General features: G+C 43.4%; 1 long non-coding RNA gene across 1 annotated transcript in view; it reads right to left on the bottom strand.

Annotated features, from left to right (window-relative positions):
• Positions 1-3,808: 3,808 nt before the first annotated feature.
• The window catches only part of LOC103666141, a 76,444-nt gene continuing 57,903 nt past the window's right edge, over positions 3,809-22,349 (bottom strand). Inside the window, exon 7 of the long non-coding RNA XR_569447.2 lies at positions 3,809-4,011. This is a non-coding gene — a long non-coding RNA (uncharacterized LOC103666141). The remainder of the gene's footprint in view (positions 4,012-22,349) is intronic.

Here is a 22,349-nt window from a genome sequence, read left to right as displayed (position 1 = left end):
GTCCCAATTTATCACTTGGGTAGCTTTAAAAACCGCGGAAGCTCAGAACAGTTCTTCGCAAAGTTTATATGATGCATCCGAATCCTCTGGTCAGCTTCTGAAAACAGATTTCTGCACTCCCTCTGTGGAGATGCTGACTCACTAACTTGCATTTCTCAAGAGACGACGCCAGCACCGCTGGGGCCATAAAGCCAACTGTTAATTTCACTGACCAAAATGTCCTCTGAGTATTTGCAAATAGTAACTAGTTTCATCCTCTAACAACCATAGGAGGCAGCTACCATTATCCCCATTTCAAAGGAAATTGTGGCCGTAGCTGTTAGCAAAGCCAGGATTAAGACCCAAGCAGGCACGCGGGGTGTTCTTAGCCCCCTACCATTGCTTGTCTGTTTTCTTCGCATCAGCTTCCAGGACCCGAGCACACCCCAGCACTCTTTGGCCCCGTGCTCCCCTCCAGGCCTGCTCCCCGCAGCCCTCCCTTTTCCCTGTGTGACCCTCCCTATGCGCCCGCGGGCTCTCGTACAGGCAGCTCCTGGGGAGGGGGTCAGCGCAGGAAGTCCCCATGCAGGCGAACGGAGACCCCAAGAATGGAGCCCAATTGCCAACACCAGCGGATGGATACTCGCTCTCGGTAAGTGTTCTCCACCAAAGCTGGAGTTCCGAGCACGGCCTGCAGAGGGCGCCAGAGAACGAGCCTGATGGGAAGGGGAGGGAAAAGGAGTTGGGGAAGCGGGTGAGGATTGACACTCATTGGCGCCAAAGGCAGCGTGCTGTTGGTTTGCCCACTCTTTCATTCTCTACCGTCCAAGAGCCTTCCACCTCTTTAGGGGGCTGCACTTGTGGCACGAAATGGAGAGGTGGGAGGGGCCTATGCCGCGTCAGATGCTCCCTGAAAGTAATGTGTCTGTCCAAGGTTGCTTTAGCTCAGGCTGGCTCAACCCTCCTTTTCCAACTTGCCTTAGTCTTAGTTAACTAAGGCCCACTTCACCGGTCTCTGGGTCCATCACTCTGGGTCCTTGGAGGTTTTGTGAAAGGCTTCGAGGGGGCAAAGCCAGCATGATACCTGTCATTGCCTTAGCAGCTAAGTATTTCTTTTTCTTTAATATTTTTTATTATGTTATGTTAGTTACCATACAGTACATCCTTAGTTTTTGATGTAAAGTTCCATGATTCATTATTTGCGTATAACACCCCGTGCACCATGCAATACGTGCCCTCCTTAATACCCATCACAGGCCTATCCCAATCCCCCACCCCTCTCCCCTCTGAAGCCCCTCAGTTTGTTTCCCAGAGTCCACAGTCTCTCATGGTTCATTCCCCCTTCTGTTTACCCCCGCTTCATTCTTCCCTTCCTTCTCCTACCAATCTTCCCGCTATTTCTTATGTTCCATAAATGAGTGAAACCATATGATAATTGTCTTTCTCTGCTTGACTTATTTCACTTAGCATTATCTCCTCCAGTCCAGTCCATGTTCCTGCAAATGTTGGGTAGGGTAATCGTTCTTTCTGATGGCTGTAATATTCCATTGTATATATGGACCACATCTTCTTAATCCATTCGTCTGTTGGAGGGCATCTCGGCTCCTTCCACAATTTAGCTATTGTGGACAATGCTGCTATGAACATTGGGGTGCATATGGCCCTTCTCTTCAGTACGTCAGTATCTTTGGGGTAAATACCCAATAGTGCAATTGCTGGGTCATAGGGTAGCTCTATTTTTAACTTTTTTAGGGACCTCCACACTGTTTTCCAAAGTGGCTGTACCAACTAGCAGTTGAGTCTTTCTGGGTGCTGACCATGGGGAGCAGAGTGGAAAGTGTCCACTAAACATTGGGCAGTGTAATTTGAAATTGTCCAGAGCATTGCCTCATTTCATCTTTCTACTTAATTCATTTCCTATTTCACAGATTAGGAAACAAGGTAAGTAAATCGCCTAAGGGTGGTCCTTGAAATGATATTCACTCCTGTCAGATGCCAAAGCCAAAGTCCTTTATTGTGCCAAGGCTGCCTGTGTAGCGTTTCAGTGCATGCGGGTTGGGTGAAACATGTCTCCGCACGGATTCATCCGTCTGTCTGTCCATTCACCTATTCCTTTATTAGGGACTCATCTGCAAGGCATGGGTCTAGTTGCTATTGAAAATACAGAAGCATAGGGACTCTGCTCTAAAGTAAAGGAGAAAAAGATGGACGCAGGAGATCAAAAAGATAGACACAGCGTATAGATAGATACCTTTTGTTCCAGATAATATGATGGAAAAAAAAATCTACCCTGGACTTTAAGATTTTTGCCTTAGGCTGTAGTAATGTCTGAACTTTCAATTTCCCACTGGTGTCATTGTTAGCAAGTTGAGCCCTCACCCCATATATACTTATTTACATTATATATTTTAATAATTAATAGATTAAATGTTAGGCACATGTAACTTTTCATGTTTAGATAAAAATATAAATGGAGGTTCAAATAGTTTCTTCATTCACCCCAGTGGACCATCTTGGGCACTTCCTGCAGGGCTTCCTCGGTCCAGATCTGTGCCCGGCTCTCTTCCTTCCTTCTTCAGAACAACCCCAGGTTTTCAGGGTGGCCTTCCCTGACCACTTCCTACTGAATATGCCCCCCTCTCCTGGTCGTCTTCCTTCTCCTCATCCTGCTTTATTGTTCATATTCTGTATCTCACGCTATAATAAAAATGGTCATTTTCCATTGGCTTGGTTTTGCCTCCTCACATCAGTATCTAGCTCAGAGAGGGGCAAAGGGGAGTCCCACTGTGGGAGGAAAGCAACAGAGCCGAAGGGCGGGAAGAGGAAGGGGAAAGCCCCGGGCTGAAGTGGGAGAACCGAGAATATGGGGGACAGCTTTTTTGTGCCTCCCTTGTCTCCTCCATTCTTGCAATCCTCAGGGCCAGGGCACCCAACCCTTTCCTCTGGCCCACTTAGCTTCAGTCTCTTCCTCTTCTCTCCCACTTTTCAGCCCCTATCCCTCAGGAAAGAAAGGTAAATGTCCCATACCCAGATCCGTCCAGGAACTCAGCTACAGTTCAGAGAAAGACTCTGCTCTGGTCTCTCACAGCATCTTCTCTCTGAAGGTGCTTGTGGGGTTGTACCAGCTTTCTGGGCCAGGAGCCAGGAGATCTAATCTCGGAGCCTGGATTTGCCCCGGAAAGAAAGGTTGAACAGAATGGTTGAACAGCCTGTCCTCACTCTAGCTGACCCACTTCCTATACTGGCGCCAAGGACACCCGAGAGTTGACCTTGATTGACTTCTTACCCAAACGATGGTCTGAACAAACGATACATGAATCTTGTGAGTTTACCACTTCCGGCATAATTTAAGGAGAACATCGCGAGAAACCTACACGGGGTGTAGAGGTTATTATATGATTCATAATCAGTGGGAATGCGTCATACATCCAGAAAGAGCTAGCATAACACGCTGGGTAAAAGGAGATTGCAGAATACATACGAGCGCTCTGTGACATCAGCAGCCCTTGCTGGGACTGGGCCTGCGATCTGCACCAGGGTCACGGCAGCACTCCCGAGGAGGACGGATGTGCTCTGCGGCTCTGGCCAGTCCTACATCATTTTATAAACACAACGCTGGCTTCAGCCCTGTGTTATCTTGTGCTGTTGCTTGTTCATCAGTCTGAAACCCCCCATGGCTAGGCATCCACTTCTTTTTTTTTTTTTTTTAAAGATTTTATTTATTTATTTGACAGAGATAGAGACAGCCAGCGAGAGAGGGAACACAAGCAGGGGGAGTGGGAGAGGAAGAAGCAGGCCCACAGCGGAGAAGCCTGATGTGGGGCTCCATCCCATAACGCCGGGATCACGCCCTGAGCCGAAGGCAGACGCTTAACCGCTGTGCCACCCAGGCGCCCCTAGGCATCCACTTCTTACTGGCTGCGTTTCCTTGAACTAGTCACCCGCTTTCTCTGAGCCTCAGGTTCATCAAGTGTTAGATGGAGGACACAGAATGTCATCAGCCTCAAACGTGGGGTCGCAGGGTGTCAGTCCCTTGAGGATTAGAGAAAGATATTTGTGGCTTTGGAAGACTTCAGAAATCACATCCCTAACATACTCACCTGTAGAAAATACTGGACGAAGAACGCTAATCACAGGGCAAGTAAATAGGAACACCGACCTCAGACAGGAGCAGATAACAAGGAGAGGAAACAGCAATGAGCAAAAAGGTCTGGCCAATTTTATGTATCTGGTTATATCTCAATGACCACGGTAGACTCTCTGGAAATGACTGACAGCAAGGGAGAGCCTGCCACACCTGGTCTGAACCACCGGGGTTGTGCTCCCGGCCCGCAGGGCTGGAGGAGGGCGGGTCTGATCTAGGCCATCTACTCACTCCTCTCGATGTGAGGAGGGAGAAGGACAGGGAATGAATCTTTAGAAAGACATCGTCTTGTTGGGGTGCATGGGGAAGCAGAGGGAGAAGAGCTGGCGCTTTGTCTCCTATAGTAGGAGAGAAATTTGTGTTCATTTATGAATACTAGGAAAAGTATTACCGACCAATGCAAAGTTAATCAGGAAATATGATGGAGAAGTGAATTAAGTTTCCTGAGTGGATTTTTCACCTTTGAAAAACGTTATCTTTTCAATAGCTGTAGGGTATACTTTGTAAAAGTTAAAAAAAAATATAGAAGGGAAATCAATTAATTTTCACCCCATTCTCTAAACACTGTAACTTCCCAGATATAACCCACACCAACACAAGCAGAAGAACCCATTTTCAACATATTTCCTCAGTCATGAAGCCGTTCGGTGTTCGTGCGTAAGAAGATTGTCTGATCAGGCCTGAAATGAAAAGTTTATCTGGGACACGCTTCTCACGGATCGCTCGTAGGAGGTCTGTGAGGTTGCTCGAAAAGGGGTTCACAAGAGTCCTACAGCAGGACTTTGGGGCACAGGGAGATAAAGATCTGGACTAAACACAGAAGAGATCAGGAAGAAAGGACATAGCCAAAGTGTGTGTGTGCTTGTGTCAGGGAGCAGGGACCCATGGGGAGCCTGTAGGCTGCTGGTGCAGTGCCACAGTCCCCAGAGGCGGTGCAGGCCCTTGGAAAGACAAACTGTTCCCAAGGGTTGGTGCCCTTACTGGTTTTTAAATATTTTTATTCTCACACTGGGTATCACTGTTAAATTTTTATCATCTCACCCCTGGGCATACTGGCTACTCTTCCCATGGTTGACAAGGCCAGGCTTGGTGGCCAAGGGCTTTTGCTGGCCTGTCCCTAAGTGTTCCCTGTGAGAAGAGGAGCGCCTTCAGGTAAGGAAGGGAGGGAGATATGGTCCCTCCTCACTTACTGCCTCTCCTCTGTACCCGAAGATGGCACAGCAAGTTTCCCTGCAGAGACAGACCACTGGGATCAACTGTCGGGCTGCCCCGACTCCTGAATTCAGGCCTCATTGAAGGTAGAAGAAAATACTGCTTGCTGTGTCAAGGGAGGATTCATACGCAAACCCAAGATTTCCCAGGGTCTGCGTCCCCGGGAAAGTAGGGTCGGCCCAGGTTCATGGGATGCCAAGGGCAACTGTGGGCGGCCGGTATGAAGGCGCTGATACAACGTGAGCCCTGGGTCTGCCTTGAGAAGGAGTGAAGAGAGTCCCAGGTGGAGCGGGGATCAAGGCGGTAAGCCAAGCTGCAGGTGTCTGTCTCCTTCACACCAATAACTATATGAAATAATGGGGAAAATAAAAGAAACGAAATCAGAATATATCTGCAACAGGAAAGCAAAAGGAAAGGAAAAAGCACTATCAGTTGGCCTGAAATTTTGAGCAGAGAGATGAACCTGGAGGAAACCCCAGGTCCTCACACGTGAGGGGGCAGACCGCTGCGGAGACAGGAACTGTATAAAACCTTCACGTTTGGGGATGGGGAACAAAGAAGCGGGTGGGCGGTGGCCTAGGATATGCCTTCACTGGGCCCATCCCATCAAGCCCTGTCTCTCCTCCATCCTCAAGCCCCTGCTGGTCCCCAGCAGCAGGGCGGTGGTGACGTTTACCCACAGGCTGACGTGGTGAGTGCGGGCGCTCAGGCTAGAGATGCAGACTGGCCTGGTAGGGAGCTGAGGCTCACAAGGAGGGAGCAGGTGCCTCTAGACACAGAACAAGTAACCAGCACTGCCCTGCGGAAGCACACCTCTCCCCTGCATCGTCCCTGCTAGAGGGGAGATAGGTGGGAGGAATGGGGTAGTTGGGTGATGGGCATTAAGGAGGGCACGTAATGTGATGAGCTCTGTTATACACAACTGATGAATTACTGAACTTTATATCTGAAACTGATGATGTACTGTATGTTGGCTAATTGAATTTAAATTAAGAAAAAGAAAGAAAGAAAAAAAGAGATTCCCCCTCTGCTCTCTCTCTAAAATAAATAAATTCTTCAAAAAATTAAAAAATTAAAAATCAGTCATAATTTCATGCCAATTGGATTAACTTTTAATATTGAGAAGAACATGGGAATCCGGCTAGGTGGGTGTGTTTCAAAATAAACTGTATTGTCTCACAGTCTTACCAATTTTTGTCAGGTGGGTGTACCACAGCACTTTTTTTTTTTTAAGATTTTATTTATTTATTTGACAGAGAGAGAGAGACAGCCAGCGAGAGGGGGGACACAAGCAGGGGGAGCAGAGAGGAAGAAGCAGGCTCCCAGCAGGGAGCCCAATGTGGGGCTCGATCCCAGGACTCTGGGATCACGCCCTGAGCCGAAGGCAGATGCCTAACTACTGAGCCACCCAGGCGCCCCAACTGAGCCACCCAGGCGCCCCTACCACGGCACTTTTATACATTCACTTCTTTATCTCTTGACTCACTTGTTGAAAACTGGCCTTGTTCAAAGCAATGGAGATGTGAAATCATGGGTCTGATGCCCTCGTTCCATTGCTCCGATACACACCATAAATACAAAATTATCAAAATGAAAACAAATACGTAACCATGGGCCATCCGTAGTTATTTAGCACACCACGCACTGAAGAAACTGGGCCACGGAATTTACTAAGCTGGGTGTTAGTCCTCAAAGCCAGCCTGTCAGGAAGCCAGGAGACCAAAAGCACATCCCTAGGGAAAGAGCCAAGAAAGATGTGGGGAGTGCCGGGCCCAGCCTGCCTCCCTGGTCCCCTCAAGCTGGGGTTGGTTCATTGCCGTCTGCATTCCAGGCCCAACCTGGTGTGCAAGGGCAGCTTGACCTGGATTAAATTATTATTATTTGGGGACCCACGTTCTGTACCTACAATAAAGCCGGCTGACCGTGAAGCATCAGTTCATGGACTAGAAGTCCAGAGAAGTTCAGAGGCTTTAGGCCAAAAACAGATGTCGGTTTGCCCATGAGCTTAGTCACTTTCTCCTTGTGCGACCTCAGCCAGTACCAGTGGTGATATTTACAAGCATGTGGTATAGACGAAGTTTTTGATATACGGTATCTCATTTAAACTTTGTCATTCTATGAAGAAGTTACTTGTATTATCTTCCTTTTACAGAAGATGAAATGGAGGCTCAGAAAAATCCATGCCGGTGGTCGCAGACCTAGTAAAATCGGCAGTCCTTCAAACTTGAATTCGGGTCACGCTAGCCAAAGCCAAAGAGCGTGCTTTAACACATGGTCTCCTGCAGCCACACGATTTCCTCTCCCTCCCTCAGCATAGCTTTCTCCTCTCGAAACTGGAGATATTAAGGCTCACTTGACAAGGTTATCCTGAGGATGTCATCCACGATCAGGGCTAGTGCCTCCACAGAGTGGACACGAGTCATTACGACTGTCCCTGTTTCCTGAGAGGCAGATTTTAGGAGTGGACTTCTGCCCAGTATTTGTTTCTAAGTCACTTGTCTCACAAGGCAGGAAACAACAAATGTTGGAGACGATGTGGAGAAAGGGGATCCCTCTTACATTGTTGGTGGGAATGCAAGTTGGTACAGTTCATGGTGCTAGGAATACAGGATTGCACTCTGTGGACAACCACTTATGTCTGCCCCCCTCAGCTCCTAGGAATCTGCAGATTTACCCCTTTCTTGATGCACTCAGTACTTCTACAGAGTCCTGGACAGGATCTTAGATGAAACTCAGACCAGCACACTATCTCTCTTCCCCTCTCCTCTGCCACATCTTGAGTCAAGATGAAGTGGTGATCACTGGTGAGGACTTCAAAAGCAAATCAAAGAACAAGGGCTATGATCAGAAAGAACGATTACCCAACATTTGCAGCAACATGGACGGAACTGGAGGAGATTATGCTAAGTGAAAGAAGTTAAGCAGAGAAAGACAATTATCATATGGTTTCACTCATTTATGGAACATAAGAAGTAGGAAGATCGGTAGGAGAAGGAAGGGAAGAATGAAGGGGGGGGTAAACAGAAGGGGGAATGAACCATGAGAGACTATGGACGCTGGGAAACAAACTGAGGGCTTCAGAGGGGAGGCAGGTGGGGGATTGGGATAGGCCAGTGATGGGTATTAAGGAGGGCACATATTGCATGGTGCACGGGGTGTTATGCACAAGTAATGAATCATCGAACATTGCATCAAAAACTGGGGATGTACTGTATGGTGACTAATACAACGAAATAAAAAAAAAAAAAAAAGAGACTGGCCTTGTCTCAGCCCCTGTCACTGACTCCTGCCACCTCAGTCAGTGCTGAATTTGCATCAGGTCAGAGGTGTCCTCCCAGTACTGGTCTTCTCCTCCTCCTCCTCACATCCTTCCCTTGGCCTGATGAGTGCTATGCTGTGACAGACAGGGTGGGGATGTGGCGCTCATCCAAGGTACCAGGCACTGAGAGAGTGCCTTTAACGCACCTCAACTTCTCTCTGACCCTGCAAGCAACCATGGTGAGTCTGAACCGGATTGGCTGCTCAGGCCCTTTGAAGCTGACCAGTCCCACCCATCCTGCTCTGTGTGCTTAACCTGTTTCTAAGGCCGGATAATGACCATCTGACACTCAGGGCAGGCGTTCACCCGAACCTCCAAGTCGAAGGGGTTTCCACGGCTGATGTGATCAACAGAGCCATACAGCTAGAGGAGCAGAAGGGACTAGGAGAGGTTGGGAAGGTTGCACTGGCCTCCTCAGACATAGGGGCCTGGATGTGATGAGCAAGGGAGACACAGAGGCCAGGAGAGGGGACTGGGATCAAGTCAGTGACAGGAGAGATGAGCCGTGTCTCTAGGACCATAGCGATGGAAGTGAAGTTACCAGCAAGCAGTGGAAAAATTCACAGGCATCCTCATGATAATGAATAGCCAGTGTGCACCAACTGGACATCGGCGAGGCTGTTAGCACTTACGTCCTAGGGACCGTAGTGCTCATTACAACCAAAGACGAAGGTGCTGATTTTATTGCCATGTCACAGATGAAGAGAGCAAGGTGCAGGAAGGGAAGGGAGCACACCCAAAGCCACACAGCTAGAAAGTGGCCAACTTAGAATGCATAGCCATTCGATCTGGCCCCAAAACCTATGCCCTTAGCCGTCACCCTCCACTGCCTCCCCATGTGAATGGTAAAACCTGCAGAATGAGCCACGTGGCCTCCCTCCGAGAAGCCGTGGCCGTTCTAGACGTGCCTCTCCCTCCGTCTTCTTTGCAGCTCCAAACCTCTGCAGAAAGGCAGGGGGTAGGACCAGAATCAGGAGCCTGCTCCTGTCGTATCCTCAATGCTCCACTTCAACGCCCGGACCGCCCGCTACTCCCTCCCTTTCAGGGTTCAGGGATGCTTCCGGCAAGGATTTGTATGAGGTCAGCAGCTTCTGGGAATCATGCAGCAGAAGCACTTTGCAGGGTGCTTCAGTCCGAGCTCTTCAAGGAGAAACTCCGACAAGGTAAGTGAGGGAGAGTGTTCCAGGTAGTGAAGGGATTGCAAACTGCGCTTCACACACACTCACCACGTAATTTGCACGAGGCTGTGATCTTCCTCATTCTGAAGACACCAAAGCTCAGAGGTACCGAGTAACTTCCTTACGTTCATCCAGAAATGAGAGGAAGAGGCGAATTCTGAGACTATGTATGAATGACTCTGAAACCCATACTCTTCCCCCCAGAATGGAATGAACATTAAAAGTGATCATTAAACATTCTGGGAGGTTCCCAAATACCCACAATGGAACTCTCCAGCACTCCCATAACCCCTTTCCTATAGCTTGCTTGCCAGATGTCTAACAAGTTTTCTTTTATCGGGAACAGAAAATGTCAGCCCTCCAAGGGCAGTTAAGAAAGGAAAACTTAGAGCAGGGTTAGCAAACATTTTCTGAAAGGTCCATCTCATAAATATTTTATTCCTACTGACCATTTCAGTACTTGCCTGCTTCTTCACAATATTTGAAATACAGGGAGAAATGTTAACCCATATCCATGAGGTTCAGTTGAAATGACATTCACAATTGCCGAAAATGTGCCAAGAATTTAACAGTTCCTTGGAGAAGGCCATCAGCAGAACTGACGGTGGTTCACGGCTCAGGATGGGTTCAAACTTTGCCTCCTACTTCGTTGCCCAATTGTTTAACCAATTAGAGTCTCAAAATGCTTTCTAATCAGTAAGCTGGAAATTAGCGTGCAGATTTTTCAGAGGCATGGAATTACACAAGGCCATGCACGTAAAATGCTTAGCATTATGCCTGACACAAAGGAACTAACGATCATAGGTTAGGATGTTATACTAATTATATCATCAACACACCAGGTTATAGAGTTAGCAGCTATGTTCAGGGATGTGAAGAATAATGAAAAAATGTGAGAAACTTGAGTTAATTAACATTAAGAGAAAGAAGCCTGATCAGATATGTAAAGCAGTCATTAGCCAATTAGCTAATACAGACGTTTAAAATTTTTTTATATCCAGTTTCAGTCTTGGTAGTTTATAGGTTTCCAGGAAGGCATCCATTTCTTCCAGGTTGTCTAATTTATTGGCATAAAGCTGTTGATAAAAGTTTCTAATGATCCTTCCTATTTCATTGGTGTTGGTTGTAACCTCTCCCTTTTCATTCATAATTTTGTTAATTTGGGTCCTTTCTCTATTCTTTTGAATGTCTTGCCACTGGCTTATCGATCTTATTTATTCTTTCAAAAAACCAGCTTCTACTTCTGTTGATCGGCTCTACTGTGCTCCTGGTTTCTAATTCATTGATCTCTGCTCTAATCTTGATCAACTGCTTTCTCGTGCATGGATTAGGCCTATTCTTCTGTTCCTGTTTCAGCTTCTTGAGGTGAGAGTATAAAAATTGCAGTTTAGATTTTTCTATTCTTTTGATTGAGGCTGGATGGCTATGTATTTTCCCCGTAGGACTGCCTTTGCAGTGTCCCATAGATTTGGACCATTGTGTTTTCATTCTCATTGGTCTCCATAAATTGTTTAAATTGATTTTTGATTTCCTGGTTTATCAAATCATTCTTGAGCAGGATGGTTCTTAGTTTCCAAGTGTTTGAGTTTCTTCCAAATTTTTCCTTGTGATTGAGTTCCAGTTTCAAAGAATCGTGGTCTGAGAATATGCAGGGAATAATCGCAGTCTTTTGGAATTGGTTGAGACCTGTTTTGTGACGCAGCATATGGTCTATTCTGAAGAACGTTCCATGTGCATTCGAAAGGAATGAGTATTCTTTTGTTCTGCTGTAGTGTTCTATATATATCTATGAGGTCCATCTGGTCTAGTATATCATTCAAAGCTCTTGTTTCTTTGTAGATTTTCTGCTTAGGCGATCTGTCTATTTCTGATAGTGGGATGTTGAGGTCCCCTACTGTTAACGTATTTTTATCTATATGTCTCTTTATTCTGGTTAAGAGTTGGCTTGTGTATCTTGCTGCTCCCCTGTTGGGGGCATAGATATTTATACTTGTCATATCCACCTGTTGGATACATCCTTTAAGAATAATATAGTGCCTTCTGTATCTCTAACTACAGTCTTTAGTTTAAAATTCAATCTGTCTGATATGAGAATTGCTACCCCAGCTTTCTTTTGAGATCCATTGGCATGAAAAATGGTTTTACATCCCTTCACTTTCAGTCTGGATGTATCTTTAGGCTCAAAATGAGTCTCTTGTAGACAGCAAATGGATGGGTCATGTCTTTTTATCCAATCTGCAACCCTGTGGCGTTTATGGGAGCATTTAGGCCATTCACATTGAGAGTGATTATTGAGAGATATGATTTTAATGATGTCATGTTGCCTGTAAAATCTTTGTTTCTATAGACTGTAAATTTCTGTTCTGTATCACTCTTGGGGCCTTTTTACTTTTATAGAACCGCCCTTAATATCTCCTGTAGGGCTGGTTTCGTGGTTATGAAGTTGGTCAGTGACTGGCAATTCTGGAAGTTCCTTATCTCTCCATCAATTCTGAATGACAGCCTTGCTGGATAAAGAATCCTTGGCTGCATGTTGTTCTCTGAAAGAGCTTTAAAAATGCCCCCCCAACCCTTTTTCTCATTCCAGGTCTGTGTAGACAGGTCTGACGTAATCCTAATATTTTTGCCTTTGTATGTGAGAAATTTCTTTGCCCTGGCCGCTTTCAATACCGTATCCTTGGATCTAATATTTGCAAATTGCACTATGACATGACGTGGTGTATAGTTTGTCGTGGTTGAACTTGGGAGGGGTCCTCTCTGCCTCTTGGACACGAATGCTTGTTTCCTTTGCTAGATTAGGGAAGTTTTCAGCTACAATTTGTTCAAATATCTCTTCTAGACCTCTCTCTTTCTCCACCCCCTCAGGGATGCCGATGATTCTGACATTGGAACGTTTCATTGAGTCAGTAATCTCCTGTAACCTACATTCTTGAGATTGGATGTTTTTGAGCCAAGTTTCTGTTTTAGCTTTCTCTTCTACCATCCCATCCTCCCATTCACTAATTTGTTCTTCTGCCGCATTTACCCTGGCTGTCAGAGCATCTAGTTTTGACTGCATTTGATTCACAGCATTTTTAATTTCTGCCAGATTTGCTCTCATTTCCACCCTTAGAGATTGTATATTCTCGTTAATATTTTCGTTAATATTTTTTTTCAAGCCTACACATCATCTTGACCATTGTTACTATGAACTCCATTTCTGATAACTACCAAGACTGAAACAGGAAGAAACTGATTTTTAAACAGACCAATTAATTATGAAGAGATTGAAGCAGTGATCAAAAACCTCCCGAAAAACAAGACTCCAGGGCCTGACAGACTCCCCGGGGAATTCTACCAAACATTCAAAGAAGAAATAATACATATTCTCCTGAAGCTGTTTCAAAAAATAGAAACAGAGGGAAAACTACCAAACTCATTCTATGAGGCCAGTATTACCTTGATCCCCAAACCAGGCAAAGACCCCACCAAAAAGGAGAATTATAGACCGATATTCCTGATGAATATGGACGCCAAAATTCTCAACAAGATTCTAGCTAATAGGATCCAACAGTACATTAAAAGGATTATCCATCACAACCAAGTGGGATTCATCCCTGGGATGCAAGGGTGGTTTAACATTCGTAAATCTATCAGTGTGATACATCATATCAACAAGAAAAGAGTCAAGAACCATATGATCCTCTCAATAGATGCAGAAAAAGCATTTGACAAAACACAGCATCCTTTCCTGATTAAAACACTTCAGAGTATAGGGATAGAGGGCACATTCCTCAATTTCATAAAAACTATCTATGAAAAGCCTACAGCAAATATCATTCTCAATGGGGAAAAGCTGGAAGCCTTTCCCTTAAGATCAGGAACATGACAAGGATGCCCACTCTCACCATTATTATTCAACATAGTACTAGAAGTCCTTGCAACAGCAATCAGACAACAAAAAGGGATAAAAGGTATCCAAATCGGCAAAGAAGAAGTCAAACTGTCTCTCTTCGCAGATGACATGATACTCTATATGGAAAGCCCAAAAGAATCCACCCCCAAACTACTAGAAGTTATAGAGCAATTCAGTAATGTGGCGGGATACAAAATCAATGCTCAGAGATCAGTTGCATTTCTATACACGAATGATGAGACTGAAGAAAGAGAAATTAGGGAATCCATTCCATTTACAATAGCACCAAAAATCATACGTTATCTTGAATAAACTTAATCAGAGACGTAAAGGGTCTATATTCTAGAAATTACAAATCACTCTTGAAAGACATTGAAGAAGACACAAAAAGATGGAAAAATATTCCATGCTCATGGATCGGAAGAATTAACATAGTTAAAATGTCTATGCTACCCAGAGCAACCTACACTTTCAATGCCATCCCGATCAAAATACCAATGACATTTTTCATAGAACTGGAACAAACAGCCCTTAAATTTGTGTGGAACCAGAAAAGGCCCCAATGCCAAGGAATTGTTGAAAAGGAGAAACAAAGCTGGGGCATCACGCTTGCGGATTTCAAGCTATACTACAAAGCTGTGATCACAAAGACAGCATGGTACTGGCACAAAAACAGACACATGACCAATGGAACAGAATAGAGAACCCAGAAATGGACCTCGGCTCTTTGGGCAACTAATCTTTGACAAAGAGGGAAAACATCCAGTGGAAAAAAAGACAATTTCTTTCAATAAATGGTGATGGGAAAGTGGACAGCTACATGCAAAAGAATGAAACGACCACTCTCACACCATACACAAAATAAACTCCAAATGGATGAAAGACCTCGATGTGAGACAGGAGTCCATCAAAATCCTGAGGAGAACATAGGCAGCAACCTCTATGACATCCAGCCACAGACAACTTTTTTCATGACACACATCTCCAAAGGCAATGAAACAAAAAGAAAAAATGAACTTGTGGACTTCATCCAAGATAAAAGCTTCTGCACAGCCAAGGAAACAGTCAAAAAACTAAGAGGCAGCCACGGAATGGGAGAAGATACGTTTGAATGACACTACAGATAAAAGACTGGTATCCAACATCTACAAAACTCTCAAACCTGCATAGACAAGAAACTAATAAACAAATCATAAAATGGGCAGAAGATATGAACAGACACTTTTCCAATGAAGACATACAAATGCAACAGCACATGAAAAAATGTTCAAAATCATTAGCCATCAGGAAATTCAAATCAAAACCACACTGAGATACCACTACACCTGTTAGAATGGCAAAAATTGACAAGGCAGGAAACATCAATTGTTGAAGAGGATGTGGAGAAAGGGGATCCCTCTTACATTGTTGGTGGGAATGCAAGTTGGTACAGCCACTCTGGAAAACAGTGTGGAGGTTCCTTATAAAGTTAAAAATTCAGCTACCCTATGATCCAACAATTGCACTGCTGGGTATTTACCCCAAAGCTACAGATTTCAGCTACCCTATGATCCAACAATTGCACTGCTGGGTATTTACCCCAAAGCTACAGATGTAGTGAAAAGAAGGGACAGATGCACTCCAATGTCCACAGTAACCAAACTGTGGAAGGACCTGAGATGCCCTTCAACAGACGAATGAATAAAGAAGATGTTGTTCATATATACAATGGACTATTACTCAGCCATCAGAAAGGATGAATACCGATCATTTGCATCAACATGAATGGAACTGGTGGGGAATATGCTAAGTGAAATAAGTCAAGCAGAGAACGACAATTATCATATGGTTTCACTTTTATGGAACATAAAAATAGGAAGATTGTAGGAGAAGAAAGGGAAGAAGAAGGGGTTAATCAGAAGGGAATGAAGCATGAGAGACTTGGACTCTGAGAGAAACCACTAGGGAGGCTTCAGAGGGAGGGGGTGGGGGAATGGGATAGGCTGGTGATGGGTATTAAGGAGGGCACAAAATCCATGGTGCACTGGGTGTTATACGCAAGTAATGAATCATGGAACTTTACATAAAAAACTAGGGATGTACTGTATGGTTACTAACATAATATAATAAAAAAATATTATTAAAAAATATATTTGAGTCTCTGCTTTCAATCCTTTGGGGTATATACCTAGGAGTAGAATTGCTGGATAATGCGGTAATTCTATGTTAAAGTTTTTAAGGAGCCACCATACTGTTTTGCACAGTGGCTATGCCATTTGAGACTCCTACCAGCAATGGCCAGGGTTGCAGGCTTGCCCATTCTCCCCAACATCTTCTTTCCGTAGTTTGATTTCAGCCATCCCAACAGGTGGAAAGTGGGATCTCATAGTGGTTTTGATTTGCAGTTCCCTAACGACAGTGATGTGGAGCAGCTTCTCATGTGCTTATTGGCCTTTTGCATATCTTTTGGAGAAACGTCTATTCCAATCATTCGCCCATTTTAAAATTGTTGTTGTTGCTGCTGTTATTGAAATAGGAAAAATTCTTTATATAGTCTGAATACTAATCCCTCAGCTGATATATGATTTGAAAATATTTTCTCCCATTTTGGGGTTGTGTTTTTCACTCTCTTGATAGTGCCCTTTAATGCACAAATGCTTTAAATTTTGATGAAGTCCATTTTTTTCTAGTTTTTCTTTTGTTGTCCATGCTTTTGCTGTCAAATCTAAAAAAACATCACCAAACCATGTCACACAGATTTCCTCCTATGTTTTCTTCTACGAGCTTTATAGTTGTAGGTCTTACATTTACATCTTTGATCTATTTTTTAAGCTACATTTTTTGTGTGAGTGGTCTTGGCACTGTTGTTGAAAATCAATTGACCATGGGGCACCTGAATGGTGTAGTCAGTTAAGCATCTGACTTTTGGTTTCGGCTCAGGTCATGATCTCAGGGTTGTGAGATCGAGCCCTGCATCGGGTTCTGATCTCAGTGTGGAGTCTGCTTGAGATTCTCTCTCCCTCTCCCTCTGCCCCTGCCACTTATTATCTCTCTCTCCCTTTCAAATAAATAAATAAACCTTGAAAAAGAAAGAAAGAAAATCAATTGACCATATATGTGGAGGGTTCATTCTGGGCCCTCTATTCCATTCCATTCCATTGGTCTATATGTCTGTCCTGATGCCAGTATGACACTGTTTTGATTATTTTGTAACTTTGTGGTAAATTCTGAAATCAGGAAGTATGAGTCTACCTACTTTGTTCTTTTTCAAGAACATCTTTGTTCTGTTTTAGCTATTTGGGGTTCCTTGAGGTTCCCATGAATATTCCCATGGGTTTTTCTCTTTCTGCAAAAGCATCTTCGGGATTTTGATAGGAGTTGCATTGTATCTATATATTGTTGTAGGTAATATTGCAATCTCAGCAAATTTCTCGTCCAGTCTGTGAACATGGGGTGTCTTCTCATTTATTTAGATTTCCTTTAATTTCTTTCAGCAATGTTTTGTAATTTTCATTGCACAAGTCTTTCACTTGCTTGGTTAACTTTATTCCTGTTATTCTTTTTGATGCTATTCTTAATGGATCTGAGCTTTGTCCCACACTCTTCATGTGTCAAGAGTGAATCTGAGCTTATGATTTTATATTCTAGACCATGACAATTAGACCGCAACTGACCTTCCTGGTTTTATTTTGTACCATGTCCTTTATCCACTTGGTGCACCAAGGCAACTCTTCTTACTATACACCGTATGTCTTACAAACCCAGGAAACCAAAGAGCACGAAGGAGCAAGAGTCTTCCCACCCCTTTTAACTGGTAAAATCTTATTCACCATTCCAGGTCACCATTCTCCTACTGTCAGAATTCAGGTCCCAAGGTGTGAATATTTCTAGATGACACATGACTACAATGAAGATCCCCCAGACTATACTCTGAGTTAGTGTAATTTGTTGAAAGAGCAGTTTACCCCATATACTAAGATATCAGGAGATAAACTTTCAATGACAAAACCCAAAGTTAACAAGAAAAGTGAAAATAAGAAACGATCGAAGGTTTCTCAATATATAGTTAACCAAACAACGTTTATAGATTTAAGCATGTCCTAAAGATAGAAAATAGCTTGTAAACTAAACCAGCCATCTAAAGCACTAGTGTTTGTGATACAGAGATAAAGTTGTGCATAGTTTCCTTAAGAATTTATAGTCCACTGAGGAACAAAAATAAATTTGAAAAAGGCATTAGTAAACATGACTCTCACACAGTAATCACTGAGAAGACTATACATAAGAGCAGTTGTAATAACTATATAGGTAAAAAGCTAAATATATAATAACTTGTACCTGGTATCTAAGCAAAATATGCATGCATATAGACAAGGACTTGGAAGGAATAAATGAACACGAAAATTGTCTTGGGGTGACGGTAACATGGCTTTCAGAATTTCCTTTAATAAAATTGGTATAATCTTATTTTTGTACAAGGTGGAAAAAGCATGTAAGATGCTGTAACTATATTTAAAAATCAGGATTACCAAAACAGAAAAAAATCTGATTTTCCTTTTCGTCATTATAACTTTATCCAATTGAGTCTCTTTCCTGCTACAAAATTATCAAAATTCTAGACCAGATAACAGTTGACAATTCAGCAAACTGGAGCCACTCTCAAAAGCCAGCCGCTTTCCTGACCTTCTACATTCAGCATAACGAGTACAAGTGGAAACTCAGGAGTCCAAATGCCTGGGTCAGATTCCAGGTCCCCCAGTTACTAGCCACCATTCACTTCTTGAGTGTCAAGTTCTTCATACATGGGAATTGTGGTATGTATACATAACCTGCAGCCCCACTATCTAGAGATAGCTACTGCTGACACTGTAATGTATGTATCTCCAATGTTACTTTCTATGATTGACACCTTAGTTATAACGGTATACTTATCAAGATAGAAGAGAGATACACTTTATTTACACGTTTCAGTTTTTTTTTTTTTTTGTAGCCTTGTTTTGTGTTGGTGTCAGCCTATCAATCACCAATATTGTGGTCGGAATGGCCCTCGTAGTTCCTATTATGATTGCAAAACGCCCTCACAGTAACCATTAGGGTACTTTTAAAAAAATAGAGTTTTATTACTCACAAGACCTGGGAATTACACAGCACACTGGATGCCCTCACAGTAACCATTAGGGTACTTTTAAAAAAATAGAGTTTTATTACTCACAAGACCTGGGAATTACACAGCACACTGGGGGCTACACAGTGAGGTCAAGGTGAGAGAGCACACAGGGGCCTAGGGTTCTGTTTTCATTGAGTTTAAGGGTTGGGGGCTTGAGATTTCATGGGCTCACTCTTCACTGGTGAATTTATAATGGAAGAGCAGGAATTGGCACAGGCAGAGAAAAGGCAAATGACACAAATGGTCAGTTATCAAAATCAACCAAGATCTCTAAAACAAAGGAAACTTGGTGAGGGGGAATGGCTTGGCTTTTAATCCAGTTGTGTGGTTGACAGTGTGTTTATTCACAGTAGCCTTCTTTCAAGGGGATGCCTCCTTGAAAGGGGTGCCTCAGCACTCAAAACTTAGGTCAGCCACTTGCACTACAAAAAAAAAAAAAAAGAAAAGAAAAAAAACCCGAACACACATACACACACACACACACACACAGACACACACACACACACACACACACACACAACCAAAAAAATAGAAGGGGGAATGAACCATGAGAGACTATGGACTCTGGGAAACAAACTGAGGGCTTCAGAGGGGAGGGGGGTGGGGGACAGGGATAGGCTGGTGATGGGTATTAAGGAGGGCACGAATTGCATGGTGCACTGGGTGTTATACGCAAGTAATGAATCATGGAACATTACATCGAAAACTAGGGATGTACTGTATGGTGACTAACATAATATAATAAAAAATTATTATAAAAAATAAAAGTGGCTCTTCAGAAATAAAATAAAATAAAATAAATTTGAAATAATAAAACAAAACAAACAAACAAACAAAAAACAACTGTCAGGGCTTATAACACAGGCCTGAATATTCAGAGTACGGTATATGGGAATTCTAGTTTTAATTTTTTGAGGAACTTCCATACTGTTTTCCATAGAGACTGCACCAATATGCATCCTCACCAACAGCAAATGAGGGTTTCACTCTCTCCACATCCTCGCCAACACTTATTTCTTGCCTTTTTGACACTAGCCATTCTGACTGGTGTGAGGTCAGATCTCATTCTGGTTGTGCTTTGCATGTCGCTGATGATTAGAGATGTTGACTATCTTTCATGTTTTGTTGGCCCTTTAACAATATTAGTTCTTCTAGTCCATGAGCATGGAATTACTTTTTATTTGTTTGTGTTGGCTTCAGTTTGTTTCATCAATGTTTTATCGTTTTCAGAAGACAGGTCTTTCACTTCCTTGGTTAAGTTTATTCCTACATATTTTATTCTTTTTGACGTTTATCAACAATTTAGAGGTATTTTGATGTCCTGACATTTGCTAAGACTATTCAAAGTATTAGGGAATATAGTGTGAAAACAAGGCTGTGAGGCATAGGAAAGGTGAGCAGAATGGTGCTTTTTTTTTTTTTAACCTGCTGTCCTCTTACCAAACTAACTCTGCAGACTCCGTTTCCACCACCCCACCACTCCTGCCCCATTGCACCCCAGGCTCACACCTGCAGATATTCACTCGTGGCTCTGCCTCTAGACGCAACCACCAGGATGCCTTGTGCCTATGGGCAATCATCCCAGTGACTTTCTTCAGGAAGAAAGGAAGAAGTTGGTAATACCACTAAGCTCTTGGTTTGGATGGGAAGAAAGAGATAAGGTGAGTGAATGTTGCTGACCACTGGGCCATCTTTAGCCTTATATATGAGCCAAAAACTCCTGGTTTTAACTATTGCTTTGTATTGCGACTCTACCAAGGCTGGGTGGAGGAGACTCACAGGGAAAGGGGGATGAAGCAGCCTCTGGTCCAAGTTCCTTTTGGTTTACTTACTCATCTCCCAGAAATACTGAACCCTGAACACTGTGGACCTCAATGCATTTATTCTAAACTAGCTTGATCTGAAAAATATTATTTTAAAAAAAAGATTTTATTCATTCATTTATTTATTTGAGAGACAGAGAAAGAGCCCACAAGCAGTGGGAAGGACAGAGGGAATCTTAAGCAGAATCTCAGGCAGACTCCGTGTTGAGCTCAGAACCCTACCCCAGGCTTAATCTCACAACCCTGAAATCATGACCTGAGGCAAAATCATGAGTTGGACAATTAACCGACTGAGCCCCCCAAGCGCCCCAAAAATATTCTTGAATATCAGGGCTGTCTTAAAGTTTTGGCAATTCACTTTCAATAGTTGAACAAACAAAATCTCTCAATATTTACCTCTTTTTACCTTTTTGTTGTCTTTCTGGGAATTCTGGCTTCCACATCAGTGAGGAAGCTGGCAGTTAATGTGGTCTCAAACAGCTGGTGGCAATCAGACCGCACAAAAACGATGTTTATTTCCATTTCATTGGAGGCCTTGGCAAAGGTTTTGGGGCCTGAGGCTCTGGAACCAGACTATCTAGATCTGAGGTGTGGCTCAGCGATTTCCATCATGTGCGATCTTGAGTAAGCTTCTTAATCTCTCTGTATATTTATGTAGTCCTCTATAAAATGTGGAGATTAGTGATGCTTCACCTCATAGGTGAGGTCAATAAAACAGTATGTTCATTAGTTAGAGTATGCCTAGTAGGGTCGCCGGGGTGGCTCAGCTGGTGAAGTGTCTGACTCTTGATTATAGTTCAGGGCATTTCTCAGGGTTGTGGGATCGAGCCCCGCATCGGGTTCTGCACTGAGCATGGAGTCTGCTTGAGATTCTCTCTCTCCCCCTCTACCTCTTGTCCTTTTTTTGTTTTGTTTTTACAACATACGCACATACTTTACTGCAACTCTTTTCATTCAGCAATAGGTTATGTAAACCTTTCATGCAAGCTCATACAGGCACCTTTCATTCATTTTGGCCGTTGCATAGATTTCTATAAGAGGGAGATGCAGTTCTGTATTGCCATTTTAGCACACTTTCAATTTATCTCCAGTACTTCCTAATAATTGCAAGCAATGTCTTCATAAACAGATCATCGCACAAGCTGTATAAATATTTCTGAAAGAGGAGTCCTGTAATTGAAATAGTTAGGTAATAGAATATGTATGTTATGGAAGATAATCCCAAATTGGATTTTAAGACTTTGATGAATTTAATATGTGAGGGAATAACGTATGAAATAACAAACATGGGGCGCCTGGGTGGCGCAGTCGTTAAAGCGTCTGCCTTCAGCTCAGGGCGTGATCCTGGCGTTCCGGGATCGAGTCCCACATCGGGCTCCTCCGCTGGGAGCCTGCTTCTTCCTCTCCCACTCCCCCTGCTGTGTTCCCTCTCTCGCTAGCTGTCTCTCTGTCACATAAATAAATAAAAAATCTTTAAAAAAAAAAAAAGAAATAACAAACATGTCCATCAGTAGGAACACAGGTGGATTCGTTATTGTATAATCCACACATTGGAATAATATGCAGCCGTTAACAAGAAAGAAGCAGCTCTGTAGGAACTAATATGGAAGGAATTCCAAAATGTATTGCTAGGTGAAAAAGAACAACAAATAA

Source organism: Ursus maritimus, unplaced genomic scaffold, assembly GCF_017311325.1.
Source record: "Ursus maritimus isolate PB19 unplaced genomic scaffold, ASM1731132v1 scaffold_23, whole genome shotgun sequence".
NCBI classification, from domain to species: Eukaryota; Metazoa; Chordata; class Mammalia; order Carnivora; family Ursidae; genus Ursus; species Ursus maritimus.
Note: the sequence above shows the minus strand (reverse complement) of the source record. Positions and strands in the feature narration are given on the sequence as shown.